Below are 18,378 nucleotides of genomic sequence, written 5' to 3'. Positions count from 1 at the left end.
TTATACAACACAATTGGCTCTCCCAAATGTTTCTCTGGATCATCCCCACAACCCAGACAGCTAAGTAGGGTGACCGAGATGATCCTGGACCCACGCTAGAAACCAGGCTCTTGGGGACCTTGTTCAGTGTTTTCTCAAACGACCTCACTGCCTGCCCAAAGTCTTCTTCGAGTCGTTTAGCATTGCAGAAGGTAGAGTTTCCCTTTGCGGTGACTCAGCTTCATGAGAAAGTCTGCTGAGATGTCCAGTTTCCAGGTTGCACTGCAGAGCAGGCTCCTGCACCCATGGTCTCTGAAATCTCACAATGCACCACTACGATCAGCTAGGGAAGGCCTGCTGAGATTAGCCTTTCATATACCATGCAGTCACATGATATATGTGATCTCCTAAATCCAGGGACGGCACTGCTTTCCCACTTGCAATGACAGATGCAGACTGAGAATTGGGTTAGTAACAGACATCCTCCCAGAGGGTGTCACTGAATGAGGCTGTCGAAGGCATGCTCTGCCTTGTGCGCTCCTAGCATCAGGTTCCCCCAGGTTGTGTCCCTTGATACAGCCTAGCAGCCCCAGTTCTGGGTGATGCATCATCCAGGTCAGGAAACCCCAAATGCAAGAATCCTGGAGAATTGCTTTGTGGAGGTTGGAGGCAGGCCTTTGTAGCTAAGTCTTTCTTTAGGAACATTCACCAGGCTTGGATCTGGATGGCGGAAGGTGGAGTGTCACTGTGTCACTTGGGAGGGCAAGCCCCGAGAGAGGCTTTCATCCTACTACCTGGCAGAGAAGCTTGGTTGTACCTACCAAGGAAATCCTCAGCCTGAGAGCTGCTCCCTGAGATGTGATGGGGAAGGAAAAGTCTGTATGTGAGGCGCCTCTCTCCCAAGAGAACTTCTGAGGTGGGTGAAGAAAGGATGCCAACTTTGGAGCTGGAGCTGGAGAGTTTTTGCAAATGCATAATCCTCTGGTCCTGCTCATCAGCAAGCTCCATAAGGTTCTGGGGTTTTCTTTTAGGTTTTATAAAAGTGCCAGCGTACGGAGAACTTTTCTAACTCATCAAGTAAGGTATTGAGTTTTCATCGTCCCTCCCCTGAAAACAAAGCATTAATGTACCGCATCCAGATTTCCCCTTTGGTGTTGAGTTCCGAGCTGGCCCAGGGCATCCGAGGGGAATACCAGTCAGACGGACTACTTTCTTTTGAGCTGGGTAGGTCAAAGTGATTCCCTGAAAGAAAAATACAGTCGGGCATGACAGAGTGTTCCTGGCATGCATACACAGGCTCGCCACCATCATAATACTATGCATTGCAATGGAATATTAAATCTGTAACACCAGGTGAGGAGGTTGCATAAAAGGAATATTATTAAAACATACTTGGTAAAAGCTATTACATTGCAGTAACTTAGTGCTATTCACTTGCTGTTTTCTGCAAAATTTCGAAAGGGAGTGATCTTTCAATTCTTGAACAGGTAAAAGAAAATCTATAATTTGAAGTATTCATTGAAGTAGAAGCTAACAATGGCAAATTTTATAAATATTGAATGGAATGAAACTTTGGATGCATAAATTATTTAAGCATTTTCACAGCCCTTCCACACATACATGCCACCCAAACCCCATTTCCACTCAGGCAATTAACTTTCCTACTAATGGATAATTATTACGCCGAGTGTTTCTGATGAAGTATTTTTAGATACAGTGAGGGTTAAATTTATTCTCTAAGATACATTATATGTTCACCTAAAATTTGCATTGACTTTTGTGTTTATGAAAATGAGGTATTTTATAGGAAGTCTAGACTGTTTCACAGGTATTTCCAGTCTGTAGACCCCTCTGAAGAAAACCGGGAAATCTGGTTGCTGTTAATAATAAAACTAATGGCCAACATTTTGAACACTTTTATGCTGGAACGTGGATGAATACCATGGCATCCCTTATTTAATGCCTCCAAAATCCTTCGGAGGAACACCCTGTAATATATTTCCATTTATATAGACATAAACAACTTTAATGGGATTGTGTAATTTGCCTAAGGTCAGCCAGCTGAAAGTTGCTGACTCAGATCTCAAACATCGATCTATTTGCTATTAAATTTTGCCCCCAAACTTGGCTAACAGATCATCTCTCATAAAAACAGTTGAAGCTCATGGGTAAAGTATTCATATGTATATCATTTCATTAAACACACACACACACACACACACCCAAGAGAATTCAGAAACTAAGATGACATTCCATGGATTTATTCCCTTTTTACTTTCAAAATCAATACAGTTGATTAACTTGTTATTCTGAAGTGCCGACAGATAATTGGACAAAAGTAGATGAATGGACTTATTCAGCAGTATTTTGGGGGGCATACTATGCACCGTGGCCTTCGCCGAGATGATCCAGGACTCTCTGGATGACATAAGCATTCCCTGGGAAGGGACAAGGTAGGAATCTGCAACAGCGAAGCGGTATTCGCTCCTTAAAATAAATTTACCTATTTTTTAAAAATAATACCCACTCATCTTCTCAGCAGCAACATTGCTTCCAGCTCACCTGCATTATCCAGACTTCATATCACCCCTGGAAAGGAACTGACAATAAAACCAGCTTGACATAGGGAGGGTTTCGCTCCTCATGACTCTTAACAGAACACAGAGCTCGGAGCTAGTGCAGGTCTCCGAGCAGGAAGAGAGAGGATCACTATGTAAATCATTAGCGCTGACAAGTTAAGCCTGCAGTCAAAAGCAGAATATGGAGTTTGTGTATTAACCTGAGGCTATTTGTCTCCATGGGGTAACTTTTTGAAAAGTAATCTGTGCAGCAGGTTGATAGTCATACACACACATATGCACACACACACACATGCACACACAGTATTTTGTTCCTGTCGTCATGGATTGAACTGAATTCCAGGGTTTGAATTATCCTCAGAAATGTTGATATCCATCTCTCCATCCTGACCCAGAAATCCCACGTCAACAAGGGGAAGTGAAAATTCCATCCAGAATGCGTTGTTATTTGATAAGCTCCACGTATACTTTAATTAAGCATTGGGTTGGGGCTGGGCAGTTACCTGAGTTAATCTTGTCCTTGTAGGTGGTCGCATCTGGTGTTCCAACCTAACGTTCTCTGTTGGATCCACACCATTTTCCTACATTTCAACACCGGACATATTGCCCTGTATGTGGAATTCCTGTGTTTCTTCACTGTGTATGTTAATGCCTCCAAAATCTTTCCTGACCCTCCGGGAACAGCAGTTACCAGGATGTGACCTTGGGGGCATCATTTAATCATTCAGGCTCATTGAAAACATTACATTAAATGAGTTGATAGGAAAAAGGTAGTGCTTAGAATAGTGCAGGGTAGTGCGCTGTAGTGGTTAACTATAATAATGACAATAAAAATAGTAATTGTCCTTCACCAGCAAATAACCGGCACTACAGTTACTACTAGAATTATTACTACTGCTACTGAAAACACTACGGAGTTGGTGTCTGCAAATATTCCATGAGGAAACAAATATGCTAACTTTTCTCAGCAGCCATGTGAGAAATTAGGTCCAGAGAGATGAGAAAGGGGCTAAAACTCAGCTGTCAGCCCACGGCTCAATTTCTTCTCTGCCCCAGGATAACCCGCTGCCACCTCTTTCTGTTCGGTTTGTGGCAGATTGTGGGTACTTGCCAAATGTATCTTAGTTGAGATATGCGTGTATCATTTTTTAGAACTTATAAAACCACTTAACAGCACTAGTGGGTGCTAAATAAATGCATGTTCTCTTTTCTTCTGGATTTCTCACATTTTGAAAACCTGAAGAGGTGGAGCATAAGCTCTTTTCCGCCATGCGTGTCTGGGATAAGAGAGTCATTAGGACTATTTTTTTTTTCCTGAAGGAACATCGAGCTCACGTCCTTACAGTATCTCCGTGAGCACAATATGAACATCAGAAACACATGCAATGTTACATGTACGTACATCACCTTCCCCAGGGCCCTTAATATCATAGTCACTACCTGATGCTTTGCACACATCATCATCTCATTTGGTTCTCATCGTAAACCTAAAGTGTAGGTGTTATGGTCTCCATTGCCTGTGAGAAACCGATACACTCCACGAGGTGAGGGAAATGTTCCAATGCAGTGACGAGAGGTCGGGTCTGCTGATCGCTGACGTGTCTCTTTCTAGCTCCAAAGCTGTGTTTCACTCAGCAGGCTGCCTGCTTTCAAGCAGCCTGTTGCTTCCATGATCTTCTTGCTCCTTTGACAGAGAGTTTCTACCCCCAGGTCTCCCTCCTCTGTTTTAATAACTCCAGTCTGCAGATGTGACGACATAGCAAAACTGTGGTGGAGTTGTGTTTCGGCCCCAGACTCTTGTGTCCGTGAAAAGTTAGTGTAACTTCTCTGAGCTCACTTTTTTCATCTGTAACATCTTTGGTCGTTTCACATTTTGCATTAAATGAGAGAACTACCTCGCACAGGATATGTTATACATTAGGCACTCGGTACATGGTGGTTACCTTTTTATTTTTCTTAACTTTCCTGATTATCGTTAATAATCTGATCATGTAGAGGCACCACGAATCATTAAGATTTTCTTCCTTCTGAGGCTGTGCATTGGTTCTGTTTACTAATGAGGCTCTTGTACTAAACTGAATTTATCTGCTTTGTCATGCCCCAGCGTCTTAGTTTTAGCTTCCATATAATATTTATCCTCCTGATTTCTGAGAACCCAATCTTTTTCCTCATTCTTTATTGGTCTCATTAAATTTTTGGCACAATGAATCATTAGAAGAACAGATCTGCTCTTAGAGAAAACAGTCTTTGGAAGCAGAAATCAGTTTTGTTCCTGACGCCAAATAGGTGAATAGGAAATCGGAGACTTGAATCTCTCTTCCAGATGACAGGTAGCTTCCTTGTGTATGGCAATGCTGTTACCCATCCCGGATGGCTTTTGACATGAGCTAAGGTTGGATAGCTCAGCATCTTAGCCATGCCAAGCAGATGATGGGTATGATTCATTTATTTACAAGATGAGAGCGTAGGCACAGCTCAGAAGCAGAAGCAAGAAAGGGCTCCATGGAAATCCATACCAGCTCGCTCGCTCTCTGGGTACATGGGGGCCTAGCTGAAAAACAGCATGGTAGGTTGGGAAATCTTAGATTTATATTATAGTTCTGGATTAAAATTCTGATTCTGCCATTGAACTAGTCAGGGTTATCCAGAGAAACAGAACTGTTAAGATCTCTAGAGATACATGGGAGAAGATTTATTATGAGGGATTGGCGCATGTGATTATAGAGGCTGAGACATCCCGTGGTCTGCTGTCCACAGCTGGGGGCCCAGGAAAGCCAGTGATACAACCCCACTCCAAGCCCGAAGGCCTGGGAACCAAGGGAGTGAATGGAATAAGGCTCAGTTTGGGTCCCTAAGGCCCGAGAACCAGGAGTGCCCATGTCCAAGGGTGGAGACTGGGTGTCCCGACACAAAAGAAAGCATATTCACCCTTCCTCCACCCTTCCGTCCTGTCCCAGCCCTCAGTGGGTTAGAGGACTCCCACCTGCGTCGCTGGTGGGGGCCATCTGCTTTGCTCAGGCTACTAACTCAAGTGCTAATCTCTCCCAGAAGTGTTGTCACAGACACACCCAGAAAGAACATTTTATCATCTATCTGGGCACTTGTTAGCCCAGCCAAGTGGACACATAAAATTAACCATCATAGCCACCAATTAGCCAGGTGTTCTTACTGCAGAGAACCTGATCTCTCTGAACTCCGAGTTTACTCATCTGTCCAATGAAGAAAACCACACCATGTAGAGACTTAATGAAAAGCTTCATTATTATTGGCCATAGAAGGCTACATTTTATTGGGATATAATTTCAACTTTACATAAAAGCTGGAAGAGCAATACAAGGATCTTTTTACATTCATCAGTTTGCATTTTGATTCACTGGTTTTATCATTTGCTGTCTACCTATACATATTATATATTTTCTCTGAATCATTTGGGAGCATCATTTTGTCTATTACCTCAAAATACTTCTGTGTATTTTCTGACCACAGGATAATCAGCATAATCAAGAAATGTAATATCCGCACAACACTATTATCCTATCTGTAACCATATAAAATGTTGTCGGTTGCCCACACAATGATCTTTATAGATGTTTGAATTTCTTGGTCCAGGTCAAGTGGGCATACTGTGCGTGGTTGTTGTATCTTTTTAGTTGCCTTTGATCTGGAGCAATTTTTTCAGTCTTGTTTGAATTTTGTATTTTTGAAGATTGTACGCCAGTTACTCGGCAGAATTACCTCCACTTTGGGCATCGGATGATGCCCCTGTGAGTGCGGGGCACGCGTTTCTGGGGGGAAAGCCTGTAGAAGTGATGTTATGTTCTTTTCTGTGCATATCATATCATGAAATACATAATATCGGTTTGTCTCAATGTTGGTGATACAAACTTTGCTCACTTGGTTAAGATGGGTCCTGTTAAGTCTTTCCACTGTACAGCTGCTATTTTCCCCTTACCAATCAGTAAGTGATTTATGGGGAGATACTATGTGAAGATTTTATGCCTCATCAGACTTTCACCCAATAGTTTTAGCATCAGTTGGTGATTTTGTATCTATATTATTCCTTCCATAATTAGTCATTGGGGTTCTATTCTAAGGAAGTCCATGATCATTTGGCAGCTGTTCTCTGTTAGAAGAAGAAACACAGTAGGCACAAGAGAAAATATTGGGGTGTAACAGTCGGTGCACTGACCTTAAGTGCCCAGATAAATAACAGTATATGGGTACCTGATGAGTTACTTGGTGGCATGTACAGGTGGGGCCTCAAAGAAACATGCGTTGTGTTCTCAATCGAATAGGATATCTTATTTTTTGCTCCAGACAGTAAACCATAAGTCAGGATTGTGGAATAATGTGGGGGATCCCTGATAATCAGCAAAGTAGGCGCTAGGAGACTCAGGATCGGTGGAGGGGTGGGGGTTTGATTTCATATTAGAATTATGAACTGTTTTTAGAAAATCTAGATTTTAAGAACAAAGAGACTAGAAATTCAGAGAAAGACTATTTAAAAATAATTAAAACTCTATGATCATAAAATATTTGAAGAGGATTAACCTCATATATGAAAGAAAACTAAGTGGGGATTAAAGTACCCAATGCTCACAATTGTTTACATTGTAGAGCTCATCAGGGATCTCACAAACTACCCTCAGTGCCCTTATTTAATCCAGTTTGGCTTTTGAAAATTATTTTGTAATTTAAATTCCCGCCACACCACGGGTTTAAGTTAAAAATGCTCCTACTTCTGGGCGATCATCTTATCTAGGTTCGTGTTTCCAGGATCATTTCGGATTTTAGAACGAAAGCTGCTGCAGCTTCAGGAAAAATATTAATATTATATGACTTCATATTTTCCCGAGCAAAGCCTATTGTAGATAAGCATTCTTAAAATGTGCTGTTATGTCTCCCAGGAATGTGCTAATGGTCTTTTAAGAAGGGAAAATGCTAGAGCCTGCCTTGGCTTCACCTGGCGCAGGTTGCCGAGCATCTTTAAATGCAGTCATTCTCCGACAGAGGCACCGGTGGCCCCCACGGGCAGTGTTGCCCCTCCCTGCAGCGGCAGAGAGGAGAATCGTGTGGTTCAATTAGAAGGCCTGATTCTCCCACCCTGGATTTAACGGTGGCCCTGACGCTGTTATTTTTATCTCTGCTTCCGGGGATTGGGTTGGATGATCTGTCAGGTCCCTTCTACTAAAAAGCAGAGAACACCCTGGTAAACATTTCCACAGGCCTTGAGTTTTGATGAATTTATCTGCAAGGATGGATTAGGTTTATTTTTCTTTGTCTCCAGGCGAAGGAGACATATGTCTTTAAAGCTGCCTGGCTGGCCTGTCTTTTCAGCATGATTAAGGAACACAGGAAACTTTCACACAGGATTAGGATCAGTAGGAGCCGTCTGAAGATGTTATGAATTCGTTTTGGAGGGCCAGTGGATGAGAGGACCAGGCGCAGATGGATTATATCGACCAAGGTGGGCACGTGAGAGGAAAGCTTGTGAGGCTGATAGCATTGTTTCCTCCCTCTTTCTTTTTAATACATCCGTTAATTCGAATTGCCCAGGAATGAGAAAACATAGTATTAAATATTGCAGCACTCAGTCTGCCTAGAAGAAGCTGTTCTGTTTCAATTTCTCTGAACCAAGGCTGAGACATAGGAAAGGTAAAAGGAACATCAAACACTTTTGCTCCCAGCACCAGCCCATCTCGGTTCTTAGAACTGGATGATCTTTTGTGGGAAAACAGGAGTTGCTTTCCGTCTCCCCTTTTAAAATGTGTTTTATATGGTTTCCTTGTTTCGTTTTTGTTTCCTTCTTTGTTAGAGCTGTAGGTAGGTAATGCAGGGGCATTCTGTCATTCCTGATCTTCTCCCACAAGAAGTGCTCTCTGCGTCTTGCAGAGAGGGATGTTTTCTCTGTATGTATACGAGGCCTCGTCCCTCTTTAATGAAACGTTCCCCATGAGCGCCTTGACTAGGAACAGGAGGGCTAGCATGATTTCCTGCAAGTAATCACCTCGTTTGAAACTTGGTTCGTTTTTCTTAATCTTCCTCGGACCTACAGTTGGCCGCCAGACAGATCCCACTATGGAAAGTAAGTTCGGTGGGGCACAATTAGAACTACCGCAAGACGGCGGAAGGAACTAGCAACAGGACAGGTGATAGGCCGCTGCTTTGCCCATCAGGTGGTTCCAATGTGCAGAGCAACACTGATCGCAGGAGGAGAGATGATGCAAAAGAATTGAGGGACATATGCTAACACAGTGGTTCCGAACGTTGAGTGGTCACCGGAGTCACACAGAGAGCTTGTTAAAGCCAGGTGGTGGGCCCTGGCTTCGGTCTCTGATTCCATACGTCTGACGTGTGGTATGAGAATTTGCATTTCTGACAAGCGCCCGTGTGATGTTGACAGTGCCAGTCTGGGGACCCCACTTTGCATCACAGGCCTTGAATATGTCCCTAGCATAGATTCATTTGGGTAGCTTTTGGGTATAGTGGGGAGAGCTGAAGGACAGTATTGCAAGGAGGAAGGAGAGGGCTGAAGGCCTAAATGAGTGAAATGAAAATGCAGTGTAAAACAATGAACAGTTCAGCAGAAATAGAACTCTCTCCTGAACGGCTTCCTCACCGTTCTCTTCCCAGCCGCGAGGATTGCTTGCTTTCCTTTGGGACTTGCTCTTTATTATGGGTGTGACAGGGTTGGAGGGTGACGTCAGACATTGGAGGTTTTACACAACGGAGCAATGAGGTTAGATTTCCATTATGAAGTTTTAAATATGTTAGGATGCATTCATTTCATAGAATATTATGCAGCTGTAAAAAAGGATGAGTCAGTACTATATATGTTATGGTCTGGTCTCTAAAACAAGATAGAGAATAATGTTCAAAAAATGGCCCTGTGTGTGTACAAGGAAGAATGAAAGGAGTTTCTGCATTTGTGGATTCTTGTGTACACTTTGAATATTTCTTTGCTTTGGATACCAAGGGTACAGGCACCAATGTGAAAAATTGAACTTGATAATAGTAGTTGCCTCTGGCAAGAGGAATTGGAGGGCAGAAGTGTACGTTGGGAAGAAGATTATACTTTGCATTCTTTTTGCTACTATTTGACATTTTTTTAACATGGACACATTTTATTTTTGATATTATCACATGTATTTACTCCTACTATTGACAAATCATTTTAGAGTAAAAATATTACTGTTATCAGTATGTAAAAATGGAATCCCAGGAGGAAAAGCCAAAAGCAGGGCAGTTGTCTACTCTTTCAGTTTATATGTTGCTTAAAGTTAGAAAAAAAGTGGAAAAGAGGACATCGATCTGAGAGAGCTATAAAACCCAGGTGTTTTCTGGAGCCACTGTATACTTATCACAATTTATCGTTAAATTCTGCATTTGTACATTAAAGAAAATCTGTCTTCCCCACCAGAAGGTCAGCTGAGGACAAGGGATTTATTTTTATGATTTCTTCTGTATGCCCAGGACTTCCTAGGTAGGTACTTAGTAAATATTGTTAGAAGAACAAACCCCAGGGCATCAATCCCTTTCCTTTGATGAATTTTAATTTTCTGAATCACATATTAAAGATATTTTCTCCCTCACTTTGGTATAGAGCCACAGACTGAATATATTTCTTTCTATTCCAGAGCCCCAGATGGGAATATTTCCATTGTATTTCCTGCAGGGTTGACTCACACAAAAGTCTTAGCACACACTTGGTAAGAAGCAGGTGGTTGCAGGGATACATTTAATATATTGACTGGCCAACAAGTTAGAAAAGCAAACCATCAGACAGTCTGTTGTCTCTTAAGAACAGCTTGCTGCTCCAAAGTAGTCGATTTTGGAATTACCAGGTTTTGGAATCATATTGAGAGAGAGAGAAAAAAGGAAGGAAAGAAGGAAGGAAGGGAGGAAGGAAGGAAGGAAGGAAGGCCAGCCTTGGGTAAGGAAGGAAGGGAAGGAGGGAGGGAAGGAGACAGGAAGGAAGGAAAGGAAGGAAAGAAGGAAGGAAGGAAGGAGATAGAAAGGAAGGAAGGAAGGGAGGAAGGAAGGGAGATCGATCTTGGATAACTCCCCAGTTTTCTGATTTAGGTAAAAGGTTGAAAGGACGTGATCACCACCTTTATCTTTAACATGTATTGCTTTGGGCGAAAGTCAACTCCATCATGCTCACCTGCAAAGTAGATGACGATATATCCTCCTTCTGCCTGCAAATGTTGTTTTGAGTACCAAGTAAAGTCAAATTTGTGCAGCATCTTTCACTGTACTTGGTAAGCGCCCCCAGTGCCATAGGAATTTAACGCCTTGCCATCGCCCACCTAGACTGAGTCTTTCCACATTTGCATGAGGGGTCCTTAGCACCTAGAAGCTTATGATCACGGACATTCCTGCTCAGTGGGTTTCTGTGGGGACGTGAAAGCAGAAGTTTGCAGAAAAGGAAAACCTGTAGTACAGACGGAGCGCACTAACATCCTCACGCTCCGCCTGGCAGATGGCAGTGCCTTAACCGATGCGCATTTCCTCCCCTTCCGCCCCTGCTAACCCCAAACGACTCAGAGATGTTAACGGTGGCACTTGTAGAAAATCGGATTCCTGAACTTGCCAAGTTGGTTTAGGCTATGCATATATGATTTTTATCTCAGTACTGTTAGTGAAGACATATTGTTCGTGACGTCACAGAGGCCAGGTGTCAAAGCCTGACTCTATTTAAGATTATTCAGCTAATGTGCACCTTCACATCTGACTCAGCTTCCCCTACCTGTAAAATGGGAATACCTTCCACTTTATCAGGATGTTAGGGAGTTGAGCTAAAAGGCGAATTACTTGTTAAAGGATTAGCAAATGATAAGTAAATTGATAAACAAAATGCATGGCATTTGTGATTCAGTGGCCCCTTTTTTTGATCCTTACTTGAGGATATTTCCATCGATTACAGAGAGAGGAAGGGAAAGAGAGAGAAAGACATTGACGTGAGAAACATTAATTGGTGGCCTCCCGTATGTGCCCCAACCAGGGACCAAACCCACAACCCAGGCATGTGTCCTGACCTGGGATCGAACCTGCAACCTTTTGGTTTTTAGGATGATGCTCCAATCAGTTGAGCCACATGGGCCAGGGCAGCGGTCCTTTTCCTAATCCATTATAATAATAGCTAACAATAACCCCTACACAGTAAGAACTTAATGACAACTACTGTGCTGTGGGAAACACTGCGCTAACCATTGAATTTGGGTTTCCTTATCTTTCAAATGGGAAGAATAATATCACCTATCAGTTAATCTTCTAATAACAAGGTTGCATATCCTGCTCATAGCCAAAGATCCAGCATTTTGAGGAATAGGGATTGGACCAATTCTTGTTCACCTCTGGAGAGATGGCTTCTACATGGCATGTGACATTTACGTTTCTAAGGCCATGACAAGAAGAATACAGGAGCCTGCACTCTGTGTGTCCCAAAGACAAAAATGCATCCCCTTGGACAAATCACTTAATACCATTAGGATCCAAAGGTTCACGCAGACAGCAAAGAGATCAATGGATGATGGGAAGACTTAATGCATCTGCATGGAGTGCTTATTTGTTTGAACAGGAATGCAAAAGAATAGAAATCAGCCCATGCTTTTCATTCACTGGGCTCTAATGTAATTGAGTACAAGTTAATTTATTTCGTCACCTCCAGAATCAGTCACAGGAGCGAAGGATGGCGGTCTGAACCCTCGGCTGATTTGTAGCTGCAGGACCTGGTGCTTTGGCTACACAAGCCATCTCTGGAAAGGCTGTTCCAGGAGATTTGAGATGGGGCCCTGGGCGCTGCTTTGATCTCTAGATGCGTATATTGCTCCCCTCTGCCTTCTTTAACGCATGGCATTCACGTTACTGTGAATCTCAGCATTTCGCTACATCTTGGGAGCTCACCATTCCTTCAAAGCTGGCCGCCCAAACTCTAGCATCAGCACTTTGCCACTCACCAGCCTCCCTCTGTGGGGAAACCAATTGCCATCAATCATGGTATTGATTTATCTGGAATATTTTGAATCACTCTTTGTCTAAAAATAACAATGCATCAGTAGCACGTAGAGACCCTTGCCAGAGGAGCACAGACGTGTGGAATTAGAGTTGCACCTCCCTTTTGTTTTTCTTCTGTCTGTTTCATCATGCCGATTGACTGTAGGTGTTAGGGTTTGTCTCTGGGCCCATTCACTTCCCAGGGTTTGCAGAAGCGTGCAGTTTCTTGCAGGTCTCAAGTAATTGAAGGAACTTTGTCAGTGAGCCCAGACACAGAGCAAAACAAAAGCGCCAGTGTTTTCAGGAGCTCTATCCAAGTCTTATCTGTACCCTGACCCTTTTATTCTTTCTCTTGCCAAAAAAAGCCAATTCCTTTTGAAATTAAATTATATCGATGCAGTGATCTCGTGTGTGAATATTACTGGCCTCAGCAGCTTTCTTTGTCACTACTCAGCCTAAGATTGGGATTTTCTGGATAACATTTCACAATCTTAAAGGGGTTTGAGCCACAGCATTAAAGGATGCCAGCAAACAGTCGCTCAGCAGCCTTTATTACTTATTTGGATTTATAACAGAATATTTTCAAGATATCTAATCCACATTGAAAATTTCCCATCTAATTGTTACAACCAATGCAATAAACTGGATTTTACCTGTAATTCAGTCTTTGTATTTCTTTCATAATGGAGGCTCTGTCATTTGATCTTGAAGAGTGTCTGTTGGTTCGTCTTCGTAGCTCAGGTAAACAGGCCAGAGGAAGCCGTGGGGTGGTCAGTAACTGCTGCATGCTATCAGAAATGGTTTTACACTGTTATTTACAATATTTACAATTAAAATGCAGGGGTGGCTTAAAGAGCACCTCCCTAATCAAGGATAGAAAGTCACATTTTATATATGCCACTAGGTAATCAGGTGCCTTGCCTACCGAGCCTATCCCTGGCTCTCTAGCTATAGCTCTGTTTTTGTGGAGATTTCTGTCTTTGGAAGATAATTCTTTCTGGAACCACTAGTTAAATTTTAGGACAGATGTTTCTCCGCTGAGGGTTGGCGGGGCACTCAGGTGTTTTGTTTTGCTTCGTACCGTAACTTCTTACGTTAAAGTTTGCCGCCTTTGCCTTTAAGAACGATTTCTCAGAGAAAGAAGGAACCAGTAACCTTGAATCTTCTGCATGTTGTGATGACAGGACATTTTTGTTCATTGAACAACCTTGTTCTCGAAGAATAAATATAAAATAAATTGATCACAGCCTGGGATCCTCATGCTGTGAAGTTAGAGAGACTTGGGCCATTGACGAGAAATGTAAATGTAGGACATTTACTAGACTGGACTTCCTCTACTTGAAAAGTTGTGAAGATGTTACCTCCCTCATAAGATTATTGAGAAAATGAAATGAGGCAATGTACAAAAAGGGCCTGACACAAAGTCAACACTTAGCAGATGTTAACTACTAGTACTAGTATTAATATAAAAGCTAGGCAAGGGTGAACAATTTTTAGAGACTGAGTGTGTTTGCCGGTCTAAAATACCGGGCTGATTATAATCATATAAATAGGGAGATTCGTGTTTTTGACATCAGGTGGTAATGAGAGGAGTAGGAGACTACAGAATCAGCCTGACATGTACTTGAACTTCTCTTCTGATGCCTACTAGTTAAGCTTCAGTTTTGTGCCCTACCAAAGGGTGGTAATAGTCCTTATCTCTAAGGGTTAGTATTAGGAGTTAGTGGTAATGTCTCCAAACTCTATCAACCCATAAGGAAAACCCAGTACATTTTCAATCCTTTGTTCGTTTTATTTTAAACTCCTCATTATGAATTAGTCACAGTGTGTAGATTAGTACAATGGGAACTCCTTCTTCCTCCTATGTAACATATTTTGTTTAACCCTCTGGGAGCTGGGAGCAGAAGATCCTTGTGTAAGAGCCCAATCTTAGGCCATCCTGCCGTGTTACTTTTCCAGTATTGCTGAGAAGGATAGGCAGGCCAGTCCACCTGAGTTTTGTCTCTGAAAATCAGTCACAAAGCAGGAGTTAGAAAACTACATTAAAACACCAGAGGGGAAGGAAGTTGCAGGACTGGGTGAAAACGGTGCAGGGATTAAGAACTACAGATCTGTAGTCACGAAATAGTCCCAGGGATGTAAAGTGCAGCATAGGGAATACAGTCAGTGATACTGTAATAACTGTGGATGGTGCCAGGTGGGTACTTGAAATACCAGGGGGAACACTTTGGAAAGTATATGATTGTCTAACCACTATATTATGTACATGAAACTAATATAAGATGATATTGAATGTAAACTATAATTGAAAAATAAAGCTATAAAAAATAAGATGCATTTTATAAGATGCATTTCCCAGCATTTTATATGTGGATGCCTCTTCTTGATCCTTTGACTTGTAAATGGCCTTCCCAGGCAGAAGCATTCAAGGTGTGCTTGAGAGTAATTTCACTGTCTCTTCTGACTTTCTCATCTGCTTTCACTCAGTCCGGGGCTCCCTGCCTCCCGCCTCCGTGGACGCTTCCCCTCTGCTCTAGAGAATCACATCCTGACCTGCAACTCCGATGGCTCATTTTTGAACACATGTCTCCGGTTCTCATTCAGATTCAGTTCTCATAATTCCAGGGGGGTGTCACACACACACCAATTTTAAGCCCTTGTTAAAGAACAACGTTCAACTGAGTACATTTTGAAGATTTATTGGCTTACTCAATGATTTGTCAACCAGATGACGTCCAACTTTAGCAGATAGAAAGGAGCCTCGAGGAGCTGTACAGTGCAAGAGGGTTTTATACGTAGACCCAAGTGGGGAGGGACAAGGAGGTTGTGCTGGGCCTTTGCTGATTGGTTGAAGCAGGGTTACTCTCCTTACTTCGTAGACAGGGAAGTCTTGGAGCCAGTCAGGTAACGTGCTGAGCAGGCAAGTGCTGCTTGGTTGCCCTAGGACTTCCTCACTTCCTTTTCTGAGAGAGTGGAGCGTAGAAATGTTGGGAAGTTTTGTGCTGACATGGGGCTTAGTGTGAGTGATTCCATCTTAGGCCTAATCTAGCTACATTAACACCCCAAATAGTATATATTCTTTCTTTCATTATTACCTATAAATATATAGGTAAGTGATACCTATACAGCAAGTAAACCTTGCTGACTTCTTTAGCTATTTCAAGGCAAACAAAGACCCTAAGAAAAGTTTCTTATTACCAGGCACAAACTCGTAGAAATATCTCACCCTGCAAGTTACCCAGGAGATTCAAATATGAAGAGAGTGAAAAGGAGAGGGAAAGCCACATAGGAGAACCCTGGAGTCCAACTTACTTTTGAGGCAATTGTGGTATTTCTACTTAATATACCTTTATTTTTTGGCTCTTCATCCCTTGGACTGAGGATAGTTCTATTCAGCAACAAAGACACTCCATGCAGAGATTTTCAAGAAATCCAACTATTAGGTAATATAGAAGATGAAGGGGGGAAAAAAAACACTGAAAATCAGACTTTATTGGGTTTATTGCTTCTGTGTTTACTTCAAAAATGAATGAACTAACCTTCTTTGATGGTTCTGCATTGAAGCCCTACGGCAGCTGTCTCTAACAAAACCCTCCATGGTGAGGGGATATTCGATATCTATGTTTTCCAATATGGTAGCACCACCTACCCGTGGCTATCGAACTTGTGAAATGTAAATAGTGCGACTAACTCGATATTTAACTGTATTTAACTTCGACTCACATAAATTTAATTGGCTACATGTGTCTAGTGACTACAGTTTTGGTGAGCACAGATCTGGAATGTCTTCTGGCGTTGTCAGAAGATATTAAACTCCTACACGGTTAACGTGCATACCTCCCCGGCAACAGCGTTTCAAGCTTATTCACAGGGGAGACAACAGACATCGTTAAGAATCGCAACATTTGAAAAAAATATTATAGAAATAAAGGGGTGGGTGGTTACACCTAGTATATTCCAAGACTCATTGTAAAAGCAATGCACTTTGTGGTCCTGACTTAGTGGCAGCCACGTAGGCAGTGGAACTGGATAAAAGGGTCCTGAGAGATACCGTCCACATGCTGAAACTGGACACACAATTAGGAGCAGCACTGCAGGTCAGTGATGAAAGAGAGGCCAGTTGATAAATAGCTCAGGGGCGATTGATTATCTCTGCGAAAATGCTTTTCTATTTTTCTACCATACACACAAATTCAATTTCAGATACATAAAGACCTTGAGTATGGAAGGTGTGAGTTTTGGAAGGCATATGAAGGAATGTGTTTATGTCATGTTGGCAGGGAAGCATCTATTAACCAACAAACAAGTAATAGAACCCTTAATGGGAAAAATTAATCATTGTTACTGCATAAAATTAGGAGCTTTGGTTTAGCCATTACAACGTTATAAAAAAGTAAGTGGGGGAAAAAGTATCTGCTACATGGAACTGTCAAAGGATTTTTAGTAGAATAGATGACAAATAAGTAAAATGAATGAGTAAGAAACAGGTAAAAATGAGCAAAAGAGGCAGACAAAGAAGCATGTATTACCCTTAAACATACTAAAAGGTACCGAGTTCACTAATTACCAGCACGTTAAAAACTGCAGTTAAGTGACTGATTACATAACCACCCAATAAGTTGCAAAAAATTAAAAGTTGAACAGTATCAGGTGATGAAGATGTTGAGCAAAGTAAGTTCTTATAATTTACAGGTAGTGTGTGAACTTGTAAAACTATTTCATAAAACAATTCAATACTCTCTTGGAAAACAGGGAAATCGAAGCAGTAGCTATATCTATTACTTAGCGATTTTACTGTGAGGTAAATGCACTATCAACACTCTCTTTTTCACGGCCCCAGAGTCCAAGTGAAAGGCACACACAGGTATTGTTTGTAATGCCAAAATAAAATGGAAGTAACCCAGTTTCTCATTTACTGTAGAACGGACAGGCTTGGCACTGTCCTACTCTAATTTGGTGAAAATGAATGTACTGCAACTTAAGCGACCAAATGGGTGAATCTCAGGAACGTAGCTGAGCAAACAGCCAGTCAGAGGAGTATACGTGGGCTGGAAACCCAATGGAGAGACGGCGTATTCAATACAGAAGTCAGGTACTCGTTATTGTTATTAGTGAGACAAGGGAATGCTCTAGGGTTTGGTCATAATTGAGGCTTCGAAGACTTTAGGATTGCTCTATTTTTTTATCTGGTTGATTAATTCATGAGTGTTCCTTTTAGTATTATTCTCTAACCTTGCTTTTATTGGTTACATGTATATTTGCAGGTAGAGAATTTATTTAACAATAAAAGTGAATATTAAAAAACAGAAGAAATACTTGTATGGGAGTATATAAATTGCTTTACAGAAATGTACTTTACTAATAATGGAGAAGTTCTGGGCTCACTCATAAACTAGTTTAGATGTTCTTTTTTTTGTTTTTTTTCAGGCTCAGATTCAGAGTTCCTGAGACTCAAATCTCTTTTAGAAAATTTACTAACTCCTATGTGTTACCAACCTCTAGGATCATTTATACAGGTAGCTAAAATTGTTGGTGTTCTACCTGGAAATAAAAATGGCTTGTGTCTGTTGAGAGATCACTGTGGGTTTGGCATTTTCCAAAGCTGAGCACACATGAATTTATCAAGTGTTTACAATAACTTAAAGAAGAGGGTATTATTATTGTTATCCACCCCCTTTCTGCTGGTAAGGAAGGCAAGACTCAGAGTTTAAATATTGCCTGATCTCCCACAGCTAGGGAGGAGAGAAGACTATTACTCAGACAGTATGACTTCAGAGCAAGAGCTTCGGCTGCTACGTTGTAATGATCTACTATAAATACACCT

General features: G+C 41.8%; 1 protein-coding gene across 1 annotated transcript in view; it reads left to right on the top strand.

Annotated features, from left to right (window-relative positions):
• CDH8 (cadherin 8) overlaps window positions 1-18,378 on the top strand; it is a 334,727-nt gene that overhangs the window by 28,074 nt on the left and 288,275 nt on the right. The gene's annotated exons all lie outside the window — the stretch shown is intronic.

This window comes from Desmodus rotundus, chromosome 12 (assembly GCF_022682495.2).
Source record: "Desmodus rotundus isolate HL8 chromosome 12, HLdesRot8A.1, whole genome shotgun sequence".
Lineage (NCBI taxonomy): Eukaryota > Metazoa > Chordata > Mammalia > Chiroptera > Phyllostomidae > Desmodus > Desmodus rotundus.
The sequence above is the reverse complement of the archived record's forward strand: the minus strand, read 5'-3'. Positions and strand labels throughout refer to the sequence as shown.